The sequence below is a fragment of the Symphalangus syndactylus genome, chromosome 11 (genome assembly GCF_028878055.3).
Source record: "Symphalangus syndactylus isolate Jambi chromosome 11, NHGRI_mSymSyn1-v2.1_pri, whole genome shotgun sequence".
NCBI classification, from domain to species: Eukaryota; Metazoa; Chordata; class Mammalia; order Primates; family Hylobatidae; genus Symphalangus; species Symphalangus syndactylus.
Genome location: NC_072433.2, coordinates 98,900,378 through 98,924,035, shown reverse-complemented (window position 1 = coordinate 98,924,035; position 23,658 = coordinate 98,900,378). Strand labels below are relative to the sequence as shown.

The window sequence follows — 23,658 nt, the reverse complement described above, 5'->3', positions numbered from 1 at the left end:
GGTGGAATTATTGCCTCCCTCACCTGGAGGTTGCTGCCTGTTCTCCCAGGAGATTCTCCATCTTTCCAGGACAGGCTTGTTGTCACCAGGCTGCTCAGCCACCTGTGCTAGCAGAGCTTCCCACTGGGATTATCCTGTGTTGGGCGTCAGATAATGGGTATTGAGCAACTCATTGCTTAAGACAGCAAGTAATGTAGGCTGGTTCCCCACATGGAACTGCAGCCATACATTCCTCCTGAGAGTCAAGGAGAATTCTCTGAGCAGCTCATGTTTAACTCCAGGGAGAAAACAGACTAAGGGAGCCTAGTCTATTTTTCTTTTCGGGTCTTATGTGGCTTCACTCAGTGCACCTGTAACTGAGTATCCCTATTTTTCTAAAAGAAAGAAAATGAGTTATTTGAATTACTATTTTTTCATCTTCTTTTCTCTTTCCTCCTCTTCCCCTATTTTCCACTTCCTACTTAGCTCTTTAGAAATGCAATTATAACCTTTACCTTCCCTTCTTCAGCAGACACTCCCTATATGGTAAGCTTATCTAACTATATGCTTACTTAGAAGCGCCAGAGCCAGAACTCTCTCCTAACAGGAGCTTGCCCCAAGAGACAACAGTCAATTTATAACCCAATGTATGCCCGCAATGGAACTCTCTCACCTGGAGAATATCTTGAGACAACATTCACCTTACAACCTAGCTCTGCCCATGATGGTGCCAGCTCAGCCACCTGGTAGATAAGGCACCAAAGCAAGCCACATAGACACTGCACCTGCTCGTTCCCTCCTCTGCATACTATTTGTGCAAAGTCTCCCTTTAAAAGCCTCTGCTTTCTGTCCCCAAAAGGAAAATGGTACCTTTAAAGGAAGGAGGCTGTACTTATTCCCCTAAACTAAGCTTTGGAATAAAGTCACCTTCTTTATACCAAACCTCGTTCTTTTTAGCTGAATTCTGCAAGTGGTGAGCAACTGAACCTGCATTTTGGTTACAGACCCTTTCTGGTTTCCGCGATTATCTAAGTCCTCCCCAGCTTCTGGGTTAGTAGCTGTGGGTTCTCTTTATAAATGCAGTCTACAGTATAAACTTTCCCTCAAGCAGAGCAAAAAGAATTCTTCAGGTATTCTTTTGTTCATAGAAATTCTGGGACTCAGTGATACCCTTCTCAGACTTGCTGATGAATTGGATATGGGAAATTGGGAAAGCTATAGACAAGAGATCCCTCATATCAGAGAAAAACTGGAATTTGAAAGTTTGGGGAGTGATGGGTCTGAGCGAGAAGAAATGTAGTCATTCTGTCCTTGGCTTGGATGGCAATACTTACTCTGTCTCTCAATAAAGGGGTATGGGCAATGAGCTAAGAAGCCAAAAAGGAGTCCAAACAGATTTACCTGCCATTAGGGCCAAGGTGCAATTGTTATAGCATTAGAATCCCATCTTCTAAAAGTTGACCACTGAAAAATTATTCCATAATTCCATTTATTTTCTTTTGGAGATCCCTTTTAAGATAACGAATACCTAAATGACAGCATGTCTCCTTCCTACTAAGGATACTGACTAAGGAAAAGAATTTGTATCCTCATTTGAACCAGAGTTATAAAAGCAGCCTCCTTTCCCGGGTGGCAGACAAAGTGAAAACGGCAGGAATCAAAGATAGAGAACCAAAGGCATGGAGAGAGAAATTGGGGTTCTTTATATATCCAATTGCATACATTTGTTTCCATAGATCACATTTCTGCTGAAGTCTTAAAGGGTAGTTTAACGTGGTTTGATTTTAAGAGTCAAAAAAATTCCTTCAAAGTTATAATGCTAAGGAGGAGTTAGAGGCAATTATTACCTCCTCAAAGCTCCCTCTCTGAAGTATCTTTTTATTCTGGGCATGTCAAACTTGGCCCAGCTCCAGGACAGAACCATTTCCTTTATGGGACCTTGCCTGGTTAGGGTAAGTCCTAATCAACTGCTGTGAGTGATCTTCCTACTCACTGTAGGAGTGTGGGGCTTCACTCACTTGACTTTGGGGCTTAACATGATAGAATCCAGGGATTCTGTTGCCAAGGCACTACCAGTCAAGAGGGCTTTGGCTTCCTCGGCAGTATGAATCACAGGCGAATTACGTGACCTTTTGGTTGACAGAGGCGTGCTAATTCAGGGTCTTATATACCAGATACCAATATTTCAGAAATATCTGTAAGTTATTTATACCAAATGTTTCATATGAAACATTTTCCTGCAGTAATAAAATAAACATTTTAAAAGGAGGGGGCAAAATGTTGTTGTTTAATAGGAAACAAGAAACTAATCTGTATGTCTGGAGTTTTGGAGACAAGTCTTGATCTTTTTGAATAAATGTACAGGAGTCCTACTTGCTACTAACTGCACATTGATAATTCTTGTACTATTTCTGACTCCAGATCTAAGTCTAAACTTAGATGCTGCGGATTACTCAGATAATGAATGTGACTGTATAACTGTGGGATGGCTATGTTATTTTGAGTATAGTATTTTGGATTATTTTGATCATTCATGTTAATACATTCCATTCAGTGTATATTGTGATGAGCTCTTTCTCATCCACACCCATGTTTCCATGTGTTTGGTACAACATTTATGCCCCAAGAAATGCTCATAGGTATTTTTATTGGAGGAAAGGAGCATGGAGGGGACCATCTATAGTTACCCCGCCTTTGAGAAATTCTAAGTTACACAAAAATTAAACAGATTTTTTCTTTTTCTTTTCTTTTTTTTTTTTTTTTTTTGCAAAATGTCTCCATGGCCTTTAATATGCTGTATGTGTATTTTAAAACTCAAAGTCTCCCCCACTCTTTTTGTAGAATATCAGTATCATTCAGGATACTTTCTCTGTAAGAAAGTTTGGGAAACACTATTCTAAGGATACAATGAGATGCAATTGGTTTAATCATAACCAGAGTGATTTCAGCCTCTCACCAGATGGTTGTGAAAGTAATGCCCTGGAACAACTGTTACCTCCTTTTTCGGAAGGCCTAATGAGAAAGACATCTATTTATCTCAAAGAGCATTACGCAGTCTTTCAAAAAAAGAGAGAATGAACCAGAAGACACATGGAGGAACCTGTAATTCTCTGGTTTCAGGATGCAATCTTTTAGAACATTTTATCAATTATTATGCCTTTGTCTGAGATGGTCAGAGAATCCAATCTTAGAAATTGTTTTAGTTATCTACTGCTGCATAACAAATGTCCCCAAAACTTAATGAGTTAAAACAACAAATATATATTATCTCACAGTTCCTACAAGTCAGAAGTTATGGAGTGGCTTAGCTGGGTTGTTCTAAGTCTCTTATGCTGTTGTAGTCAGAATGTAGGCAGAGACTGCAATCATGCGAAGTCTTGACTGAGGCTGGAAGGTCGCCTTCCAGTATGACTGACTAACTATCGATTGGCAGGTGACCAACTAAACTCCTCACCATATAGGCCTCTCCTTAGGTTGTTTGGGTGTCCTCATGACATGACAGCTATCTTCACCCAGTCTGGGTAATCCAGGAGAAAGTGACTAAAGAGGAAGCCACACTGCCTTTAAGGCTTAGCCTCTGCAGTTGCATACCATCACTTCTACTTTATTCTGCTTGTGAGAAGTGAGTCACTAAATCTAGCTAAATCCACTAAATCATACGCAAGGTAGGGGAATTAGGTTTCATCTCTTACAGGAAAGAGAATCAAAGAATTGTGGACATATTTTAAAACCATCACAGAAGGTTTAAATAATAAGGGCACAAGAAGAAGGGGCAAGCTAAGACAGTGCCTGGATTATTTAATTCAGCATCTCAGTGCCATTGTCAAAGATCCAAATTCTTCCTGTCTTCTACGCTGCCATGCTCAGTGTCTTACCTGTATACTCAGGCTAGTTCCCCACATAGACACACAATGATTGCATAAGTATGAGCCATCATGTACCATCACAACATCCAGCAGGACAAGTGGATTGTGTTTTCCTTGTGACATTATTTTTGAGTAAGGAAACCTTTCCTGGAAGACTTAACCTGGCTTCTGTCTTAACTCCTTGACCACATCTGTGTCACATGCTCATGACAAAACCAACAGCAGGCAAGAGGAGTGAGACTGCTGTGAGTGACTTAGACCAGAGATGTATGCCAGAGCTCGGTCAAGTCACCTGTGCTGAAGGACACTAAAACAAATTAGAGTTCCCTTTATAAGGAGAGAGGGAAATAGCTACTGGGTTTGCAATGAACAACTAACTAGCTGTGAATCCTTGACCTCCTTCTAGTCACAAAGTCATGTGCATAGGTCTGGCGACATCATTTCCTTTGTAGAGTATAAAAGCTTACACTTTAGACAGAAGATCAAGTCTAGGGAGCCCTTTAGCAGCTCTTGACATAAAACTCATTCTGGTTAAAAGGTGAAAAAATTTCTGAAAACATAATCATAAAATACATTTTTAACAATATCCAGTGTTGATAGAAGGGAAAGTTTAGAGATTAAACTAAATTCACCACTTTCAAAGAAACCATTATATCTTTGAGGGTGGGGGACTACATTTATTCTCATTTGCTGTTAGTAACAGATGGAGTGGAATTTGTCCTTATGGGAGCCTAACATTTAAAGAGACATGCTGAGCTGTGTAATCAGTTAACTTGGTTGCCTTATATCTCATCTCCTCTCTGTTCCACCTCTCCCCTTCTACCATCCCCTCTGCTCTTGCTAAACTAGAGGATTGCATAAGACAGGCAATTGAGGGCCATAGGCCTAGCTGCTCTTGCCTCACTCTGCTCCTGAGACCCTGAGAGCAGTTCATGGTGAATCCAGCATTGCTGACCCCAAGTCTAGCTCTCCAGCAGCCTGTCATGTCTCAGCTTTACTGTTTTAGTCATTTCAAGGAGTTTTTAGAATTACTGGACAATTGCCTGTAGATGAATTCAGGGGAATAGAAAGGAAAGGAAATGAAGGAGTAATCTGCTCCTCGAGAGGAGGACTAAACTTGCTTAATCCAAAGGAATTTGGCTAGATGCTTTGCATTTAATAGGTTTTCATTCATCCATTCAATCACTTAATCACTTATTTAGCTTTTAGTCTATCTGTGAGTATCAGTTTCTCACCATTCAGAGCGCAAGTAAAGGATTGAGAATGGAAAACATGGTTTGCCACACAGGAATTGCCTTGACAAATTGAATAACACAGAAGTTCCCTAAGGATTTTGCCAGCCATGAAAATGTGTAAAGGTTACTGTGTGGATGTCTCATTTCTTATAGAATTCTGTATCAATCATGTACATGTTTGAGAAAGAAAGGAAGATTTCTATTTAAAACCAACTTGACAATAATTGTGGAACCTAGATTAAAAACTGTGTAAATACATGTGGCCAGCACAAGCTCTTTAGAGCATGTGGTACAGAAAGATCCTGGCCCTGAGGCCAGAGCTCTGCAGAAGTGGTTTGCTGGTATTGACTCCAAAGGCCCTGAGGCTTCCTATCATGGTAGGTGAAGAACCAAGGACTCAGTAGCTCCCCAACTCATTGGCTCTCCTCTTTAAAACACTTTGGCAAAATTCCTTAGTATCCTAAATTTTGCTTTTTCTTGAATTATATATTTGCTTTAAGTAGGATAGCACTTTATAAAATATTCATATCATATCACAATTAAATGAAATATTTTGCCAAGATTAATTTAGAACTAAAGGCATTCTAGGGCCCTGTAAAAAGTTAAGCTTCTAGCAAAAGACAGTAGAATTCAATGTGTAATCTAAACTATTAGCACCATTTGCTAAGTGATCCTTTTCTTTAGCTGTAGAGGGGATAGGGAGAAGAGTGTTTCACATTCCACAATGTTAGTACTGATTGGCTAAAATACTAGCTATAAAGCAAATACATTTATTATATGCGTCCTGATGGAAAAATCTACACACAATAATTTAAAGATTACCAAGTTAAATATTACTCTAGGGTTTTTTTGTTTGTTTTAAACTGGGACATACACATTAAGGGGTGGTATATGAAGATTTTCCAGTGGGCATGTTAGCTAAATTCTTTTTAAGGAATAAACTTCTATACTTCTAAATGTATTCTTTCCTAAATTGGCAACCTACAAATGTGTCTGTGGTCTATGGGCTCTCTCTTCTCATTTCCCCTTTTGCAGCTGACTTCCTCCCACTTCACTTATCCTAAATTTGACTATGGTGCATTGCTCAGGACTTAACCACTAAGCTACTCAGGGGAAAACTTGACACTTCACAGCCCATGAGGGAGTATTGTATGAGAGGAAAACAAAGAGGGCCTCCAGTAGAAAAATATTAGAGGGGGCAACACATTATTTCATCAGGCCTCAAACTCATGGCTGAGTTCCATGCCTTCTCTATCTCTTCTAAAACTGGAATTCAGAAGTCAGATGGTTAGCACAGGGACGCAGATTCACACATACATTTCAATTCAAATACAGTCAGATTTTTTTCTGACATAAATTAAGTCTGCTTTCCTCAATTTGAAACTGAGAACCTTATTTGTCATTTTCCTTATAAGGAAAGACAATTTCTAAAAATTAAAAAAACTAAATCAGAAGCTTCAAGATTTTGAGGAAAATATATTTAAAGCATCTCTATTATATGCCAGAAATCACCACATTTTCAACTATTTAAATTTATGATAAAAATTCTAGATGTTAACTTAAAAGTCTGTGCGATGTAAATAGTTTGCAAAATTCTTTTAGGGGATATATGAGCAAAAATACTTGAAGTGTACTGCTGAAGAATGCCATATGATCTCAGGGTGGTGGGGGGCAGGTGTGGGCCATGGTGCAACTGTCAAGTGGAGAGGTCTTTAGCAATCATCTCCTCCCTTCTCTTCACTCTGCCTTGTACCTGGATTTTTCCTCACACAGATTTCTGGCTGCCAATCTTTTCCAGTCCAGGGCCTATGAAGCCCCAAACCTTTTCACAGTCCATCCTATTGTAAACCAAAAAGAGAGTGAGGTGGATCTCAATTGATTTAGAAGTTTGTATTGCCAAGGTTGAGGATGCACCTGGGTAAAAGAAACATAAGTTACAGTAGGATCTGTGGCCTCTGCCTTTCCCAAAGAGGTTTTTGAGGGCTTAAGTGTTTAAAAGGAAAGAAGCAAATAGGAAGGAAAGGAGGAAAGGGAAAAAAGTGGGCAGGGTAGTTATTCTTGTGAGGCCTTGATTAGAGCTTATGAATCTACATTTTACATGTGAAAGAGGGAGGGAGGGGAAAAGTGAATTGTGCATTCATCTTGTGCTCAGTAAATCTATATTTTTACATAGGATACAATCACAATGTGAAATTGCAGCTATCTGGGAACAAAAGGAAGGTAGTTTTCGCATCACTTAGTTCTCAAGCTTAACTTTCCCTTAGGCATAGTGGGTTTGGGCTCCCAAGATTTTCCTTTCCTTTCACAGCATGTCCCATTTCCACAGAGCGCTTATCTCAGAGGGCAAGAATTTATCATGCAACCCATCCTTTCAACCTCTCTGCTAGCTTAGATAATGGACATTGGTCATTCTTTTTTGGATCGCTCATCATGTGGTTTGGAAATTTTCCCATTTTGAGTCTTGATTGGATGCTGAGCTCATCCCTCATGATAAAATTTGAAAGCTCAAGATATTCCCTGTTTCAATTCTTCATAGTAATAGCTATTATGTTAGAGTAGGTAGCTGGTCAGGCCTCAGTGACGCAGGAGAGGGCTCCCCCACCACACACCAGGAATGTCAGGTGACCATCAGGTGATGGTTTGGCAGTTATCAGACCATAATAGCAGAATATAGGGCCCAACTCAGAATACTACCTTCATTGAGGGGCCTGGCCCAGATGCAACTATTACATAGTCTCTCCCGAGATCCATCTATAGGGGAGACATGCTGGCCACACAAATCTAAGGAATCAAAGGGGAATTAGCGGAGGACTAGGGTCTCACACAGATGAACGTGACTATTCCTGCCTGACCCACTCCTCCGGGTCCATGGATGGAGGACCTAGAGGAGTGGGTCAGGCAGAAATAGTCACACTTGCACCCAGGAGCAGCACCCTTAATGGATGCCAGGGTGCAGGGAACAAAGGAAAGAGAATAGTAGTGGGGATGCCCCCACTGTCTTCCTCTACACCTGGGTCACTCCAAAAGGAGGGAGAAGTCTAAGGGACGTCTTTCCTTCCCTCTCTCTTTCTAGATGTGTAACAAACCATCTTCAGCCTGCACTCCTCTTGAGTGCATTCTGAAGCACTGGAAGTCCTTTGACCCCATAACTGAAGAAAAAGGTGGCTTACGTTATTTTGCACAAGGGGGTGGCCTTCTTACCAGCTTGGGGACAGACAAACCTGACCTTCTAAGGGAAGTCTTGATTTTAATATTATCCAACAATTAGATCTTTTCTGTAGATGGGAGGGCAAATGGTCTGAAGTCCCTATGTACAGACTTTCTTTGCCCTGTGGGACAACACAGACCTCTGCAAGTGATGCACAATCGACCCAGCTCTTTTAGCAGCCATATCTGGAACACCCATGGGGAATGATTCCCCAAAGCTAAGAAAACAAATTTCTGGGGAATCCTCTCAGGCAACTATTAAGTGTCTCAGACCCTCTTGTCCCCATTATCCAGGGCTCCCTCCTCCAACTGTGCTGTTGGCTCCTCTAGTTTTACCACTTCCAAAACTCCTCACTTCCACAGTTTCGCTTTTACCCCTGCATGAAATGCCCAATGGACGTGGTGCCAGTAGGGTTCAGGTTACCTTCTCATTGAAAGACCTTAGACAAATAAAAGGAGACCCGGGTAGGTTCTCTAATGACCCCAACAGGTATATAGAGGCTTTCCAAAATGTAGCCCAGGTGTATGATCTCACACGGAGAGATGTTATGTTAATCTTAAACCAAACCCTAACAGCTGCTGAGAGGCAGGCAGCTCTGCAGGCAGCAGAAAAATTCAGGGACGAACAACATGTATCTTATAGCAGGCCAAAAAAGAAGAGTGGAGATAAGGTAGCGGAGGAAATTACAGAACAACCATTCCCAATACGGGGAGAGGCAATACCCCCTGAAAACCCTGGCTAGGACCGTAGTGAACCCACAGATGAATGGAAGAGGAAACACTTTTTAATGTGCATATTGAGGGCCTACGAAAAACTAGGGCCAAACTTCTTAATTACTCTAAGCTGTCCACAACAGATCAAAGACCAGATGAGAATCCTTTGGCTTTCATGGAAAGGCTAAGAGGCCTTAATAAAACATACTTCCTTGTCTCCTGACTCAGTTGAAGGACAGCTAGTCCTAAAGTACAAGTTTATTACTCAGGCAGCCCCTGATATTAGAAGAAAATTACAGAAACAGGCAATAGGACCAGACAGTATTCTGGAGAACCTCCTCAGGGTAGCCACCTTGGTCTTTTACAATAGGGATCAGTAGGAGGCCCAGGAAAAAGAGAGGAAGCATAGGAGAAGGATGGAGACTCTGATGGCTGCTTTAGAGGCCTGTAAAGTTCAGGATCCAATAATTGCTATCCATGTGGCAAACCAGGGCACTTTAAGAAGGACTGTGCAGGCAGTAAGAAGCCACCTCGACCCTGTCAGCCTGTGGCAGGGACAACTAGAGGTTAGACTGCCTGCAGAGACGCAGAGATGTAGGTCACCAGGTCCAGAACTGGTCTCCCAAATGCTCCAACAGGACTGATGGGTCCCAGGGCTCAGTTCCTCAGCTCTAGTGGCCCAAACTGCCATTACGCCCAGGAGCCCCAGGTGATTCTGGAAATTGAAGGAAGGAGGGTAGGCCTCCTTCTGGACACTGGAGCCAGTATTCTCTGTTCTTCTCCAATCCAGGCTTCCCCTCTTCCCATAGCACAATTGTGAAGGGCGTCTCAGGAAAGGTTCCAACCCTATATTTTTCTCAACCCCTTAGTTGTAGCTGGGGGGACCTACTATTTACACATGGCTTTTTAGTCATGCCTGAAAGTCTCACTCCCTTATTACGTAGACATTTTAGCTCACATGGGAGCCAGCATCCTTATGGCCCTGGGACAGACTCTTTGACTTCCATTGGTGTAAACCAGTATTAACCCAGAGGTGTGGGCAAGCCAGGGGAAAATTGGCCAGGCTATAACCACTACACTGGTCCAAATACATCTTAGGGATCCCACTTCTTTTCCTAACCAAAGAAAATATCCCCTAAAGCCAGAGGCTAAAAAAGGGCCAGAGGTCATTATTAATAATCTGAAGAAGCAAGGCCTCCTCAAACACTGCAGTAGCACCCCAGTATTAGGGATGCAGAAACCCAATGGGGAAAGGGGACTAGTTCAGGACCTCTGCCTCATTGAGGTCATAGTCCCAATTCATTCAGTAATCCCTAATCCCTATACTTTGCTAACCCAAATACCAGAGGAAATGAAATGGCCCACAGTGCTAGACCTAAAGGATGCCTTTTTTTTTCTCCCCACATACCACTACACCCTGACTCACAATACCTATTTGTCTTCAAAGATCCCTCTGGCCAGACTGCCCAGTTAACCTGGATGATGTTGCCACAAAGGTTTCGGGACACCCCTCACTTGTATGGACAAGCACTGTCTAAAGACCTTTCTGAGTACTCTCATTCTCAGACTAAAGTCCTACAGTATGTAGATGACATTCTTCTCTGTGCTGCAACTGAGAAAGCTTCTCTGAAAGGCACCAAGGCCCTTCTCAATTTCTTAGCCAATAGGGGATATAGAGTTTCAAAATCCAAGGCCCAGCTTTGCCAAACCTCAGTGAAGTACCTGGGTTTAGTATTATCTGAAGGGTCCAGAGCACTGGGAGAAGAAAAGATTAAGCCCATTTCTTCCTTCACCCTCCCCCCAAACCGTAAAGCAGCTAAGAGGATTTTTGGGCATTATAGGATTTTGCAGGCTTATGGATACCTGGGAATGGGGAAATGGCCTGTCCCTTATAGCAATTAATAAAGGAAACTCAGGCAGCCAAGACTCATTCCTTGATTTGGGATCCAGAGTCAAAAAGGGTCTTTAACCAGTTAAAACAATCTGCTTGAGGCACCAACCCTTAGCCTTCCAATAGGGAAGGCATTCAGTCTTTATGTGTCAGAAAGAAAGGGAATGGCCCTAGGAGTTTTAACTCAGACCTAGGAGCCAGCTCAACAGCCACTGGGTTACCTGAGTAAGGAAGTGAACCTGGTGGATAAGGATAGCCAGCCTGCCTCCAGGCAGTTGCAGCGGTGGCCCTATTGGTGCCAGAAGCCACCAAATAAACCCTGGAGAATAGCTTAACTGTTTATACCCCACATTATTTGGCAGAATTGCTGTCCTCTAGAGGAGCCCTTTGGCTCACAGATAGCCACCTCCTTAAATACCAGACTCTACTAGTAGAGGGATCTGCAGCCCAACTAAAAACTTGCTGTCACCTGAATCCAGCCACCTTCCTCCCAGAGGAAACTGGGGAACCTGAACGTGACTGTGAGCAAGTTGTAATAGAAACCTATGCAGCCATGGAGGATCTCAGGGAAACTCCCCTAGAAAATCCAGACTGGACCCTGTTTGTAGATGGGAGCCTCTTTGCAGAGCAGGGAGTCTCTAAGGCAGGGGATGCAGTAGTCACCCTGAATCTTTAAAAGTATGTCTCTCTCACTAGGCACAAGCGCCCAATTAGCTGAGCTGATAGATCTCACAAGGGCACTTGAATTAAGCAAAGGAAAAACAGCTAACATTTATACCAACTCCAAATATTTCTTTCTTATCCTCCATGCTCATTCCACCAATTGGAAGGAGAGACACTTTCTCACTCCTAATGGGTCTCCCATGAAATTAACAGGAATTAGTTAATTAGATTAACTATCAGGAAATTAACAGGCTGTTATCTTCAGTTTTCCTTCCAGAAGAAGTAGCAGTAATGCATTGTGAAGGACATCAGAAAGGAACAGATGAAGTAGCTGAGGGAAATAAGTTAGCCAACCAGGCAGCCAAGTCAGCAGTATGAAAGCCTCACAGTGCTAACACCCTTGAAGCCCCTCTAATCTGGGAAGGCTCCATCAGGGAAATAAAGCCTCAGTGTTCTCCTGCAGAAACAGAATGGGCCATTTCTCACGGATTCACTTTCTAGCCATCAGGGTGGTTGCATTCAGAGGATGGCAAGCTCCGCTTGCCAGCCTTCAACCAGTGTAAGGTCCTTAAGACTCTTCACCAAATGTTTCATCTAGGGAAGAATAAAACTTATCAATGTATCCAAAGATTATTCTCAGAGAAGAACCTACTCAAAACAGTCAAGCAGGTTGTTAATGCTTGTGAAATCTGCCTTAAAAACACCTCCCTCAACAGATGGCTTCTTCCCCCTCGAGCTCAGAGAATGGGAAGTTATCCAGGGGAGGACTGGCAAATAGACTTCACCCATATGCCAAAATCAAGGGGCACTCAGTACCTCCTGGTGTCAGTAGATACGTTCACTAACTGGGTGGAAGCATTTCCATGTCAAACATAAAGGACCTCCGAGGTAGTAAGAGTATTAATCAATAAAATAATTCCCCGCTTTGGACTCCCTAAATACCTCCAAAGTGACAATGGCTCTTCATTTAAAGCAGCTGTCACTCAGGGGGTCTCAAAGGCACTAGGCATACAATATCATTTCCATTGTGCCTGGAGACCCCAGTCCTCAAGAAAGGTAGAAAAAAAATGGCATTATCCAAAGACACCTCAGAAAGTTGTCTCAAGAGACTCACCTCCCCTGGACTACTCTCCTTCCCATGGTCCTACTATGGATAAGAAATACCCCTTCAAAATTAAGTTTAAGCCCTTTTGAAATGTTGTATATATGACCTTTTCTTACCAATTGTATTAGTCTGTTTTCACACTGCTGGTAAAGACATACCTGAAACTGGGAAGAAAAAGAGGTTTAATTAGACTTACAGTTCCACATGGCTGGGGAGGCTTCAGAATCATGGCGAGGGGTGAAATGTACTTCTTACCTTGTGGCAGCAAGAGAAAAATGAGGAAGAAGCAAAAGTGGAAACCCCTGATAAACCCATTAGATCTAGTGAGACTTATTCACTATCATGAGAATAGCACAGGAAAGACTGGCCCCCATTATTCAATTACGTACCTCCCTCTGGGTCCCTCCCACAAGATGTGGGAATTCTGGGGGATACAATTCAAGTTGAGATTTGAATGGGGACACAGCCAAACCATATCAGTTGGGAATCAGCAAGTGTAGGAACAGGGGCTGAAGGACTAGCAACCTCTCTGTCCTACTATGAAGGCTTGTCCAAAGACTACAAAAAGTTTAAAGGACATTGCCTGAACCATTGATACTATACAAAATCAAATAGACTCCTTGGCAGCGGTTGCTCTACAAAATATGAGGGGACTAGACCTCTTAACTGCTGAAAAGTGTGACCTACACCTTGTTTGAGAGGAAGAATGCTGTTTCTTTGTCAACTAATCAGGGATAGTAAGGGATGCCACCCAAAAATTAGCTGTTCAGGCCTCTGAGATATGACAACTGTCAGAGTCATGGGGGGGCTCTTGGTCTAAATGGCCAAATTGGAGATCACGGCTCCTGTCTTTGGCAGGCCCGCTATTAATGATTGTACTTGCTTTACTGTTTGGACCATGTTTGTTAAATCTCCTGACCTGTTCACCTCTTCTCACCTAGAAGGTATCAAACTCCTAATGGTGCTACAAATTGAGACACACACACACACACACACACACACACACACGCTCTTGGACACTCCATTCTCCTGAGGACCTCTAGATCGACCTCAGGAGGAACCCTAGCTGCCGTTTCCCCATTCAACGATCCTCTCCAGCAGGAAGTACTAGATGAGTTGTTGCTCAAACCCTCTAACAACTGTTAAGGTCTCCACTCCTGAGGGAGGAATGTGAGACGAGAGAGAGAGGAGACAGGAGAGGGAGATCAACTAGGCAGATAGGGCAAAGGTCCTCGGTAGAATTCCCTTCTAACCAAAAGCATCCTGTGTTCTGACAAAAAGCAGCCCAATAGGTCATTTCTCTTTCAGCAAAGAGCAACCTGAGAGATCAGGCTGCAAACACAGATAAGGAAGGAAAGTTGTAACACATTTAACAGAGGAAGGGGCCTCCTGTGTAATGTACAAACATACAGTGGGCCCCAGTAAGCACAGCCCACTCCTTTCTTGGACATGTTCAGACAAGGTGGCTCACACAGGGGGAACTGCTTGCAGGAGTACCAGTTAGAAGAGCTACCCTGAACCAGGCACATCGACCTTGTAGTGTTCTACCCCGCCTTTTTTATAAATGTGCAGTAGGAAGAGATAAGCAACATGGAGTAACTCAGGCTAAGAAGCCCATATAAGCACTAGAAAGGGTGGGGTAGGGATTCAGAAATTCATGCCTTATGTAAATGAAGCACCCCTCCACACCAGCTTGTCTATAAAAACCCTTGCATTTCACTGTAAAATGGCAACCCATCTTTCTGGGACCTCTCTCTGCTTCAGAGATCTTTCTTCCTTTTGCTCATTAAATTTCTGCTCTAACCTCATCTTTGGAATGTCTGTGTCCTTGATTTCCTTGGCTGCGAGACTAAGAACTTCAGCTGACACCTCAGACAATGAGGCAGGTTTCATTAGGACAAATAGCTAATGCATGCAGGGCTTAAAACCTAGATGATGGACTGATAGGTGCAGCAAACCACCATGACACACGTATACATATGTAACAAATTTGCAGGTTCTACACATGTATCCTAAAACTTTAAAATTAAAACATAATAAATAAAGGAATAAAAAATAAAAATGATAATTAACAGCCAGCACCAGGGAGACACAATTTCCTGATGGTCGAGTTGTCACACTAAAGTGATAATTGATTTCAGTCACCAGGGAGAGACAATTTTCCAAAAAGATAAAACAGTTGAAATTGGTAATCAGCTTCCAATAAAATCTCAGGAATTAGGTGAATATGCTCAGGCATGCACATTAAGAGAAAAAATGATGGAGTATGACCTTCTAAGGGTATTCCACTGGAAAAGGGAAGAAAACTTCATGTGAGCATGCATATGACTTCTTTTTGTGTGTGTGGGGTATTCTTTTTATTAATTAATTCAGTTCTTTTAATACATAATGGACAGCTCAGATGTTCTTTCTCTTCTTTCTTTCTTTCTTTCTTTCTCTTTCTTTCTCTTCAAGTTCTGGGATACATGTGCAGAATGTGCAGGTTTGTTACATGGGTATACACATGCCATGGTGGTTTGCTGCACCCATCAACCTGTCATCTACATTAGGTATTTCTCCTAATGTTATCCCTCTCCTAGCCCCCTACCCCCTGACAGGCCCCGGTGTGTGATGTTCCCCTCCCTGTGTCCATGTGTTCTCATTGTTCAACTCCCTCTTGTGAGTGAGAACATGTGGTGTTTGGTTTTCTGTTCTTGTGTTAGTTTGCTGAGAATTATGGTTTCCAGCTTCATCCATGTCCCTGTAAAAACATGAACTCATCCTTCTTTGTGGCTGCATAGTATTCCATGGTGGATATGTGCCACATTTTCTTTATCTAGTCTATCATTAATGGGCATTTGGGTTGATTCCCAGTCTTTGCTATTGTGAATAGTGCTGCAATAAACATACATGTGCAGGTGTTTTTATATAGAATGATTTATAATCATGTGGGTATATACCCAGTAATAGGATTACTGGGTCAAATGGTATTTCTGGTTCTAGATCCTTGAGGAATCGCCATGCTGTCTTCCACGATGGATGGTTGAACTAATTTACACTCCCAGCAATACTGTGAAAGAGTTATTACTCCACATCCTCTCTAGCATCTGTTGTTTCCTGACTTTCTAATAATCACCATTCTAACTGGTGTGAGGTGGTATCTCATTGTGGTTTTGGTTTGCATTTCTCTAACCACCAGTGATCTTTTTCTCATATGTTTTTTGGCAGCATAAATGTCTTCTTTTGAGAAGTGTCTGCTCATATCCTTCGCCCACTTTTTGATGAGGTTGTCTGTTTTTTTCTTGTAAATTTGTTTTAAGTCCCTGTAGATTCTGGATATTAGTTCTTTGTCAGATGAGGGGCCTGTAAAACTTTTCTTCCATTCTGTAGGTTGCCTCTTCACTCTGATGATAGTTTTGTTTTTTTTGTTTTTGTTTTTGTTTTTCTGTGCAGAAGCTCTTTAGTTTAATTAGATTGCATTGGTCAATTATGGCTTTCGTTGCCATTGTTTTTGGTGTTTTAGTCATGAAGTCTTTGCCCATGCCTATGTCCTGAAAGGAATTGCGTAGGTTTTCTTCTAGGGTTTTTGTGGTTTTAGGTTTTACATTTAAGTCTTTAATCCATCTTGAGTTAATGTTTGTATAAGGTGTAAGGAAGGAGTCTAGTTTCAGCTTTCTGCATATGGCTAGCCAGTTTTCCCAACATCATTTATTAAATAGGGAATCCTTTCCCCATTGCTTGTTTTTGTCAGGTTTGTCAAAGATCAGATGGTTGTAGATGTGTGGTGTTATTTCTGAGGCCTCTGTTCTGTTCCATTGGTCTATGTCTCTGTCTTGCTACCAGTACCATGCTGTTTTGGTTACTGTAGCCATGTGGTATAGTTAGTTTGAAGTCAGGTAGCATGATGCCTCCAGCATTGTTCTTTTTGTTTAGGATTGCCTTGGCTATACGGGTGCTTTTCTGGTTTCATATAAAATTTAAAGTAGTTTTTTCTAATTCTGTGAAGAAAGTAAATGGTAGCTTGATGGGGGTAGCCTTGAATCTATAAATTTTTGGGGGCAGTATGGCCATTTTCACAATATTGATTCTTCCTATTCATGAGCATGGAATGTTTTTCTGTTTGTGTCCTCTCTTATTTCCTTGAGCAGTGGTTTGTAGTTGTGCTTGAAGAGGTCCTTCACATGCCTTGTAAGTTGTATTCCTAGGTATTTTATTATTTTGTAGCAATTGTGAATGGGAGTTCACTCATGATTTGGCTCTCTATTGGTCTATTATTTGTGTCTAGGAATGCTTGTGATTTTTGCACATTGATTTTCTATCTTGAGACTTTGCCTAAGTTGTTGATCAGCTAAGGAGTTTTGGGGCTGAGTTGATGGGGTTTTCTAAATATACAATCATGTCATCTGCAAACAGAGACAATTTGACTTCCTGTTTTCCTAATTGAATGCCCTTTATTTCTTTCTGTTGCCTGATTGTCCTGGCCAGAACTTCCAATACAATGTTGAATAGGAGTGGTGAGAGAGGGCATCCTTGTCTTGTGCCAGTTTTCAAAGGGAATGCTTCCAGCTTTTGCCCATTCAGTATGATATTGGCTGTGGGTTTGTCATAAATAGTTCTTATTATTTTGAGATACATTCCATCAGTACCTAGTTTACTGAAAGTTTTTAGCAGGAAGGGCTGTTGAATTTTGTCGAAGGCCTTTTCTGCATCTATTGAGATAATCAGGTGGTTTTGTCATTGGTTCTGTTTATGTGATGGATTACGTTTATTGATTTCTGTATGTTGAACAAGCCTTGCATCCCAGGGATAAAGCTGACTTGGTTGTGGTGGATAAGCTTTTTGATGTGCTGCTGGATTTGGTTTTTCAGTATTTTATTGAGGATTTTTGCGTTGGTGTTCAGCAGGGATATTGGCCTGAAATTTTCTTTTTTTGCTGTGTGTCTGCCAGGTTTTGGTATCAGGATGATACTGGCCTCATAAAATGAGTTAGGGAGGAGTCCCTCTTGTTCTATTGTTTGGAATAGTTTCAGAAAGAATGGCACCAGCTATTCTTTGTACCTCTGGTAGAATTTGGCTGTGAATCCATCTGGTCCTGGGCTTTTTTTGGTTGGTAGGCTATTAATTACTGCCTCAATTTCAGAACTTGTTATTGGTCTAGCATACGACTTCTTAAACACACTGTGCATGCTCACCTCCAAAGTGCAAGGACACCACATATGCGGGAAGCCCACCCTAAGGAAAGAATCATGGGAAAAGGGATGCAAGGCCCCGAAAGTATGCCAACATATAAAACCCCAAGTCAAAAGGTCAGATGCCACATTGGATCTCCACAGTGCCCATTTGGGTCTCTTCCAAGTGTACTTTCATTTCTTTCCTGCTCTAAAGCATTTTAATTAACTTCCACCCCTGCTCTGAAATTTGCCTCTGTCTGTTTATCTGCCTCATGCCCCTCAGTCGAGTTCTTTCTTCTGAGGAGGAAAGAATTGAGGTTGCCGCATACCCATATGGATTTTCTGCCAGTAATTCAGATATTTGTCACAACCCCTAACAGTTGATTCTAAGCACTTTACAAGTAGTAACTCATTTAATCCTTAAACAACCCTGTGAAGTAGGTACTACTACTATCTAATTGATACAGTTGAGGAAACTGAAGTACAGAGAGAGAAAGTAACATTTTTATGATCACACAGCAACTAACTGGAAAGCCAAGATTTGAAGCCGAGGAATCTCACCTGAGTCTAAACTCTTAGTCACCATGCAAAGGCCCATGGCTCAGGTTTAAACAGTTGGATACAATCACTTCAGATTTATATTCAAGAGCCGGTGCTTCAGAGATGTGGTGATAGGATACTCCATCTATGACTGGGGAGGTCTACTGTGGCTGCCACATAGACTTTTCCAACGCAGCAATGGCAGTGATGTCAGTGATAGTGACTGGGGTCCAGGGTGGGCTAGGGGTGCTGGCCATATATGCTGTAGCTTGGAGGGCTCAGCAGAGGCAGCAAAGTTCCACTTCTGGGGTATGATGATGACTGTGATTATGGCTGTGCAACTCTCTACCTTGTTCTCTCCCTCTCCTGGTATTCCTGGGAAAATGACTCTCTCTCTATCTGTCATCAACATCTACTATATCTCTCTAATTATAAAACTATAAATAGTCATATTGATCACTATGTACTATATATAATATATATCTCTTGTTATATGAATCAGCTGAAATGGGTTCCTGTTGCTTGCGACTATGGCTCCTAATAGTGAGCTTTTAAAGGTGAGGTTTTGATGTCTTCTTATGTTTGTGTCCTTTTGGCTCCCAGCAAAAATGTTCTGCATAGAACAGATGCTCTAAACACATTTGTTGCATGAATAATGAGCTGTTGCACAACAAGGTGTTAGTGGATGATAATGACTTATTGGCACAATTCTTCTAGTAATATTAGCATTTAGATGCAAACCCTTAATATCCCAAGGTACTGGTTATAACCCATTAACAGGCCTTGAAATCAATTGAGTTGGTTCCTGCTAGCATTTTTAAAAAATGGAATAGACTCAATTATAACAGAAAACAGTGAAAATGGAGTTTATCACACGTAGGGAAAGCAAGTATTATTTCACAAATATTTGTTTTATGTTTATATGTTTTGTGTGTATGTGTGCGTGTGAGGGAACGTTGGGTTGTGGTATTACTATGGGCCAAAAATATTTGAAAACCATGCCAAAATGGTAGCTGTGTCTGCTGGTTAGTGTGTCATATTTCCTAGCAGAAGAGCAGAGGGGAAGGATTGTGAATGGTTGGAAGAGAGGCACTAGGACCTAAGTGCTTTTGAGTTCCAGTTTCCAAGAGCATGCTGTGCTGTTTCTCTGTCATTGCCTCTTGTAGTAGCCTCACAAAAATGACTCCAGCCTTTTTTTAATATGAGCTGGTATCTTAGGTCAGGTTCCCTAGAGGTTAACTCTGCAATGAGGATTCATGTGCAAGTAATTTATTAAAAAAATAGATGAAGCATTACAGAGAGGAGTAAGGTGTGATTTCAGGCAAAGTCCCTGGACAATTTCTTCAACATCAGAGCTCTCCTGACCTGAGGCCAGAAAGCTGGACTTTCATTGTCCCTCACCATCAGTCTTTGTTTTAAAACCACCCTGGGGGAATGCAAACTCTCAGGCACTTCCAGTTCCCTGTGTGCATAGCTCAGTAGCCTGAGGGAAGTCTTAGAAATAAAAGTCCCTGATGAGGCCACAGGAAGAAATAGTACAAGGAAACAAGCACAAAGACACACAGAAATAGTGAAAAGGATTCAGAAGGCATCTGCCTGTAGCAGGTTTGAGTGGCTACCTTTACCTATAATGGAAAGGACTTGTATTAATGCATAGACATAGTTCAAGAGACTAATCAATAAAAAAGAAGAGCAAGATTTTTATAAAAATGGAAAAATCTCTTCTTGAAAGCACTCTTGGGCACATTCCTAAGTTCATATCAGATAAAATTGCATGTTTAAGCTTTTCTAACAACCTAAGACAAATGTTCAACCTTAAAAGTGTATTGTTTAAGTGGAGAGAGAGAGGCCAAAAACTCCATTTTGTGGTACTTCAGCTTGTTGGGAACAGGTGCTCAGTGTAGCAAAAATTAACAGCGGGACAAAGGATCTCTCAGCAAGGCTAATTTACTTTCTGCAGAAAGGGTACACTCACCAGCAGTTTTGCCACAAAAGTACAACGAACAAAGGAGACAGGGTCATTTATAACCTGACATGTCCATCCTACTGCTGTGTCCGGTTTCCACTGGCTGGAATGGGACCTCACATTCTGTATTTGTCCCGATTGGCTAGCAACTTAGAACTTTCCAAAAGAGGCAAAGGCAGAGGAGAACAAAGGAAGGAGGAAGTAACTTGTGGAATGCTGAGAAAGGTAAAAACACCTTCAAATAAGGAAGAGGAACAGGCTATGACCTAATGCTTGCTTGGACCAGTATAAGCATGCCAGGGCAAATATTTAGGATAAAATGTGGGAGCTAAGAACACAGAGTACATTGATTTCTTTATTATGACTAGCAGATATCTAAGAATGTTAGCCCAGGTCTTTGAATAAATTTTGCTTCTAAGAGAAGTTACTGTTTATTCCTAATTAGACAGGGAGGAAAGTCTCTTTGAAGAGGAAGCTCTACTTCACTTTTTACAAGCTAAAGACTTGCACTTCTACTGGACATGCTTAGATGGATCTTTATGGTGATCTATGGACCTGAAGTAAGAATTTATCCATAGCTTGGTGCCAACTTTTGCCTCTGGCTACCATTACTGTTACAAATTTTTATCTTCTAAATTGACTCATATCTAAAAGTACCAGCAGCCGCCAAATAATTTTGCATTTTGATGCATAAGGTTGGTTGCTTCCACTTTATTTCCTAATTCAAGCTTGGCATGCTTTTAGTTTTTAAAGTACATCTGTAGTTTGACTTGAATGCCCTCATCCATCATTAGGTAACTTTTAAAAGGCAATGTTATTTCAGAGTGGAATTCTCTTCTACTTCTCTTATCCTCTTGTACCCTTAGTTTTTTGTAGTAATTGCCTCATCCCTATAATCAAATCCAGAGATTGGGAGAAGGTAGAGCTGGGAATTCACTTTTCTCCCTACAAATCTTAATTATTCCTCAAAATATTTGTGAAGTAGGAAAGCATGTTTTCAGCACCCATTCCTCACTATCATCCTCTTACCCAATTGTCTGATTAGTTCCTCCTTTTATCTTTTGCTACTGTCTCATCTGGGCATTTAGCCTCCTCATTTTACTCCTCAGTCACAGGGCCCTGAACTATGAACTCATCTCCCTGTTAATCTGCAAAGATGTCTATCCTTTGAATCTTTTCAACTTCCTTTTCTCACATCAAAATATACTGACCCTGGGTTCCATTTATTCAAGGTCATTCTTTTTTTCTGCTAGGAAACAGCTAGATGATCTTGGAAGCTAGTCTGCTGTAATGGATTAATGAAAGACAATGTGCTAGTTCCTTATCTCCTGAAAAAAACCTGAAAAATTTTAGAAGGATATTTTATAAGACTGCTTTTAAAATGAAGTAGTGCAAAATAGCAGAAAGAGTAAAAGAATTCAGAATTTGAAATTAGAGTGACATTGGATCCATGACTCCTATTCATTTCCTAAGAGATCTTCTACAAATTACTTAACCTCTCTGAACCTTCTATCCTTCCTTTACTGTAAAAAATGGATACTAACACTTACCTTCAACTTTTGTTGTGCTATAAAATGAAAAATTGTAAAAGTACTCAAGATATTGGCTGCTATACAGTAGGTGTCTTACACATTGTAGCTAACAAGTTAACAATATTGTAAGCCAAATAAGTGACTCAAAATCAATTACTGGTCAGTGCTAATAATCTTAACGAACAAATATTTCTTAAACACTTTGTGTAGGAAGAAAAAAATACAAGTGGTACTTATGAAATAATATTCTACTTTACCTATGCACGATGCCAGTTCTTCTCCAGCTATTCATCAAACAACCAACTATTCCTTCATTTATTGATTAACTTATTCATATACCTATTAAATGCAGAAGGCTGGACTGGGTAATATGAAGAATACAAAGATATATAACACATAATCCTGTATTGACTTACTGTTGAATGTGACAGAATCTTTAGGTATTTTGGATAGGTTAGAAAGACATCTTGATCCTGTCTTCAATTATTAGCCTAATAAGAATGGAAACTGCTTGGAAAAGTAAGATGCGAGTAGCAGCAGGCTCATCTGGGGAATTATTAGTCTGAAGTTTGGGCACAAATTATCAGAGCCAAAGAAGAGAGAAACCTATATCCTTTAGGAAAGTTGAAGTAAAGATCATTTTCAGAGATACAGATAGAATAGATTATGACTCAAGCTTCAGTGGCAAAGTGTGTATACAGTCACAATAGATAGAAAACAGACGAGTAGTCAAGGGCACCAGGGGACAGGGCAGGCAAGGTGCTGGGTGAATGAAGTGAGGAGGGTCAAGAAGTAAATCCCGATCTGTCTGAATTATAGCAGGGCAGACCCTAGCTCATTTTGCCACGGTGGGTTTTAGTCACTTACAGAAGCCATACCATTCTGGATGAGGGAATTGGAGAGAAGAGCATGATGAAAAAAGGGTGCAAGGAAAATACTGGAGAATGTTACCATACTAATGTGTGCATAAGATGAAAGAAAAATTAAACTGGCCAACAAAAGTTCAAGGAATGCTCTAATTTAAATATTAGATATTCTAGCATAAAATTTGCAATTCAAGAGAAGCTGGCTCTCCTAAATTTACATCTTTATAAGGTAGATAGACAGGAATTTATATTTTGTCTTTGGTAGTTACCAGTCGTGTACCATTAGACAAATTATTCAGCCTCCTCACAACTTAGTTATCCCATCTGTAAAATGGGGTGAAGACTAGTACTTGCTTATAGAATGGAGGTAGGCACTACCTGAAATGCTGTGTGCATATGGCTCAGCACAGTGCTAGGTACATAGTAGGTAGGCAATGAGTATAAATTATTTTGGGTTTGGATTCTATGTCTATGCAGAGGTCTCCTCAAGCTTTTGCAACTTGTCATATAATTGTTGTCTATTTTTATGTCTTTTAGATGGTCAAAAAAATAGACCCTCTCACCAAAGTCAAAAAGAGGTCAGATTGAGCCTGAAGAATAGTAGCACACTTATGAGTCATTTAATTTCTTTTACATCTCCTTTTCTCATCTAGTTGTGAATTATTTATGAGATCTGTGCTCTTGGAAAAGAAGTCCAAGCATATAACATATCTCCAGCTCACTCCTGGAGGGTCTTTCCAAGGTCCAGGGTTTCTGCCACTTAGTATGTGCTTACCCAATATTGTCTTGATTAATGGCATTGGAGATAGAGATAATAGCAGTGCAGAATTAATGGGCTAGATACTTTGTTGTTGAACACAATTGTGTAGGGTTGAACTAACAAATAGTTAATGCTTCTGCAACGTGTGTAAGTAAAAATTATAAAATAAGAAAATAGATTATGT

At 41.0% G+C, this 23,658-nt stretch overlaps 1 long non-coding RNA gene across 1 annotated transcript in view; it reads right to left on the bottom strand.

The window, feature by feature from the left end:
- LOC134731845 (uncharacterized) overlaps positions 1-22,472 on the bottom strand; it is a 108,026-nt gene extending 85,554 nt beyond the window's left edge. Inside the window, exon 1 of the long non-coding RNA XR_010114478.1 lies at positions 22,265-22,472. This is a non-coding gene — a long non-coding RNA (uncharacterized lncRNA). The remainder of the gene's footprint in view (positions 1-22,264) is intronic.
- Positions 22,473-23,658: the final 1,186 nt, after the last annotated feature.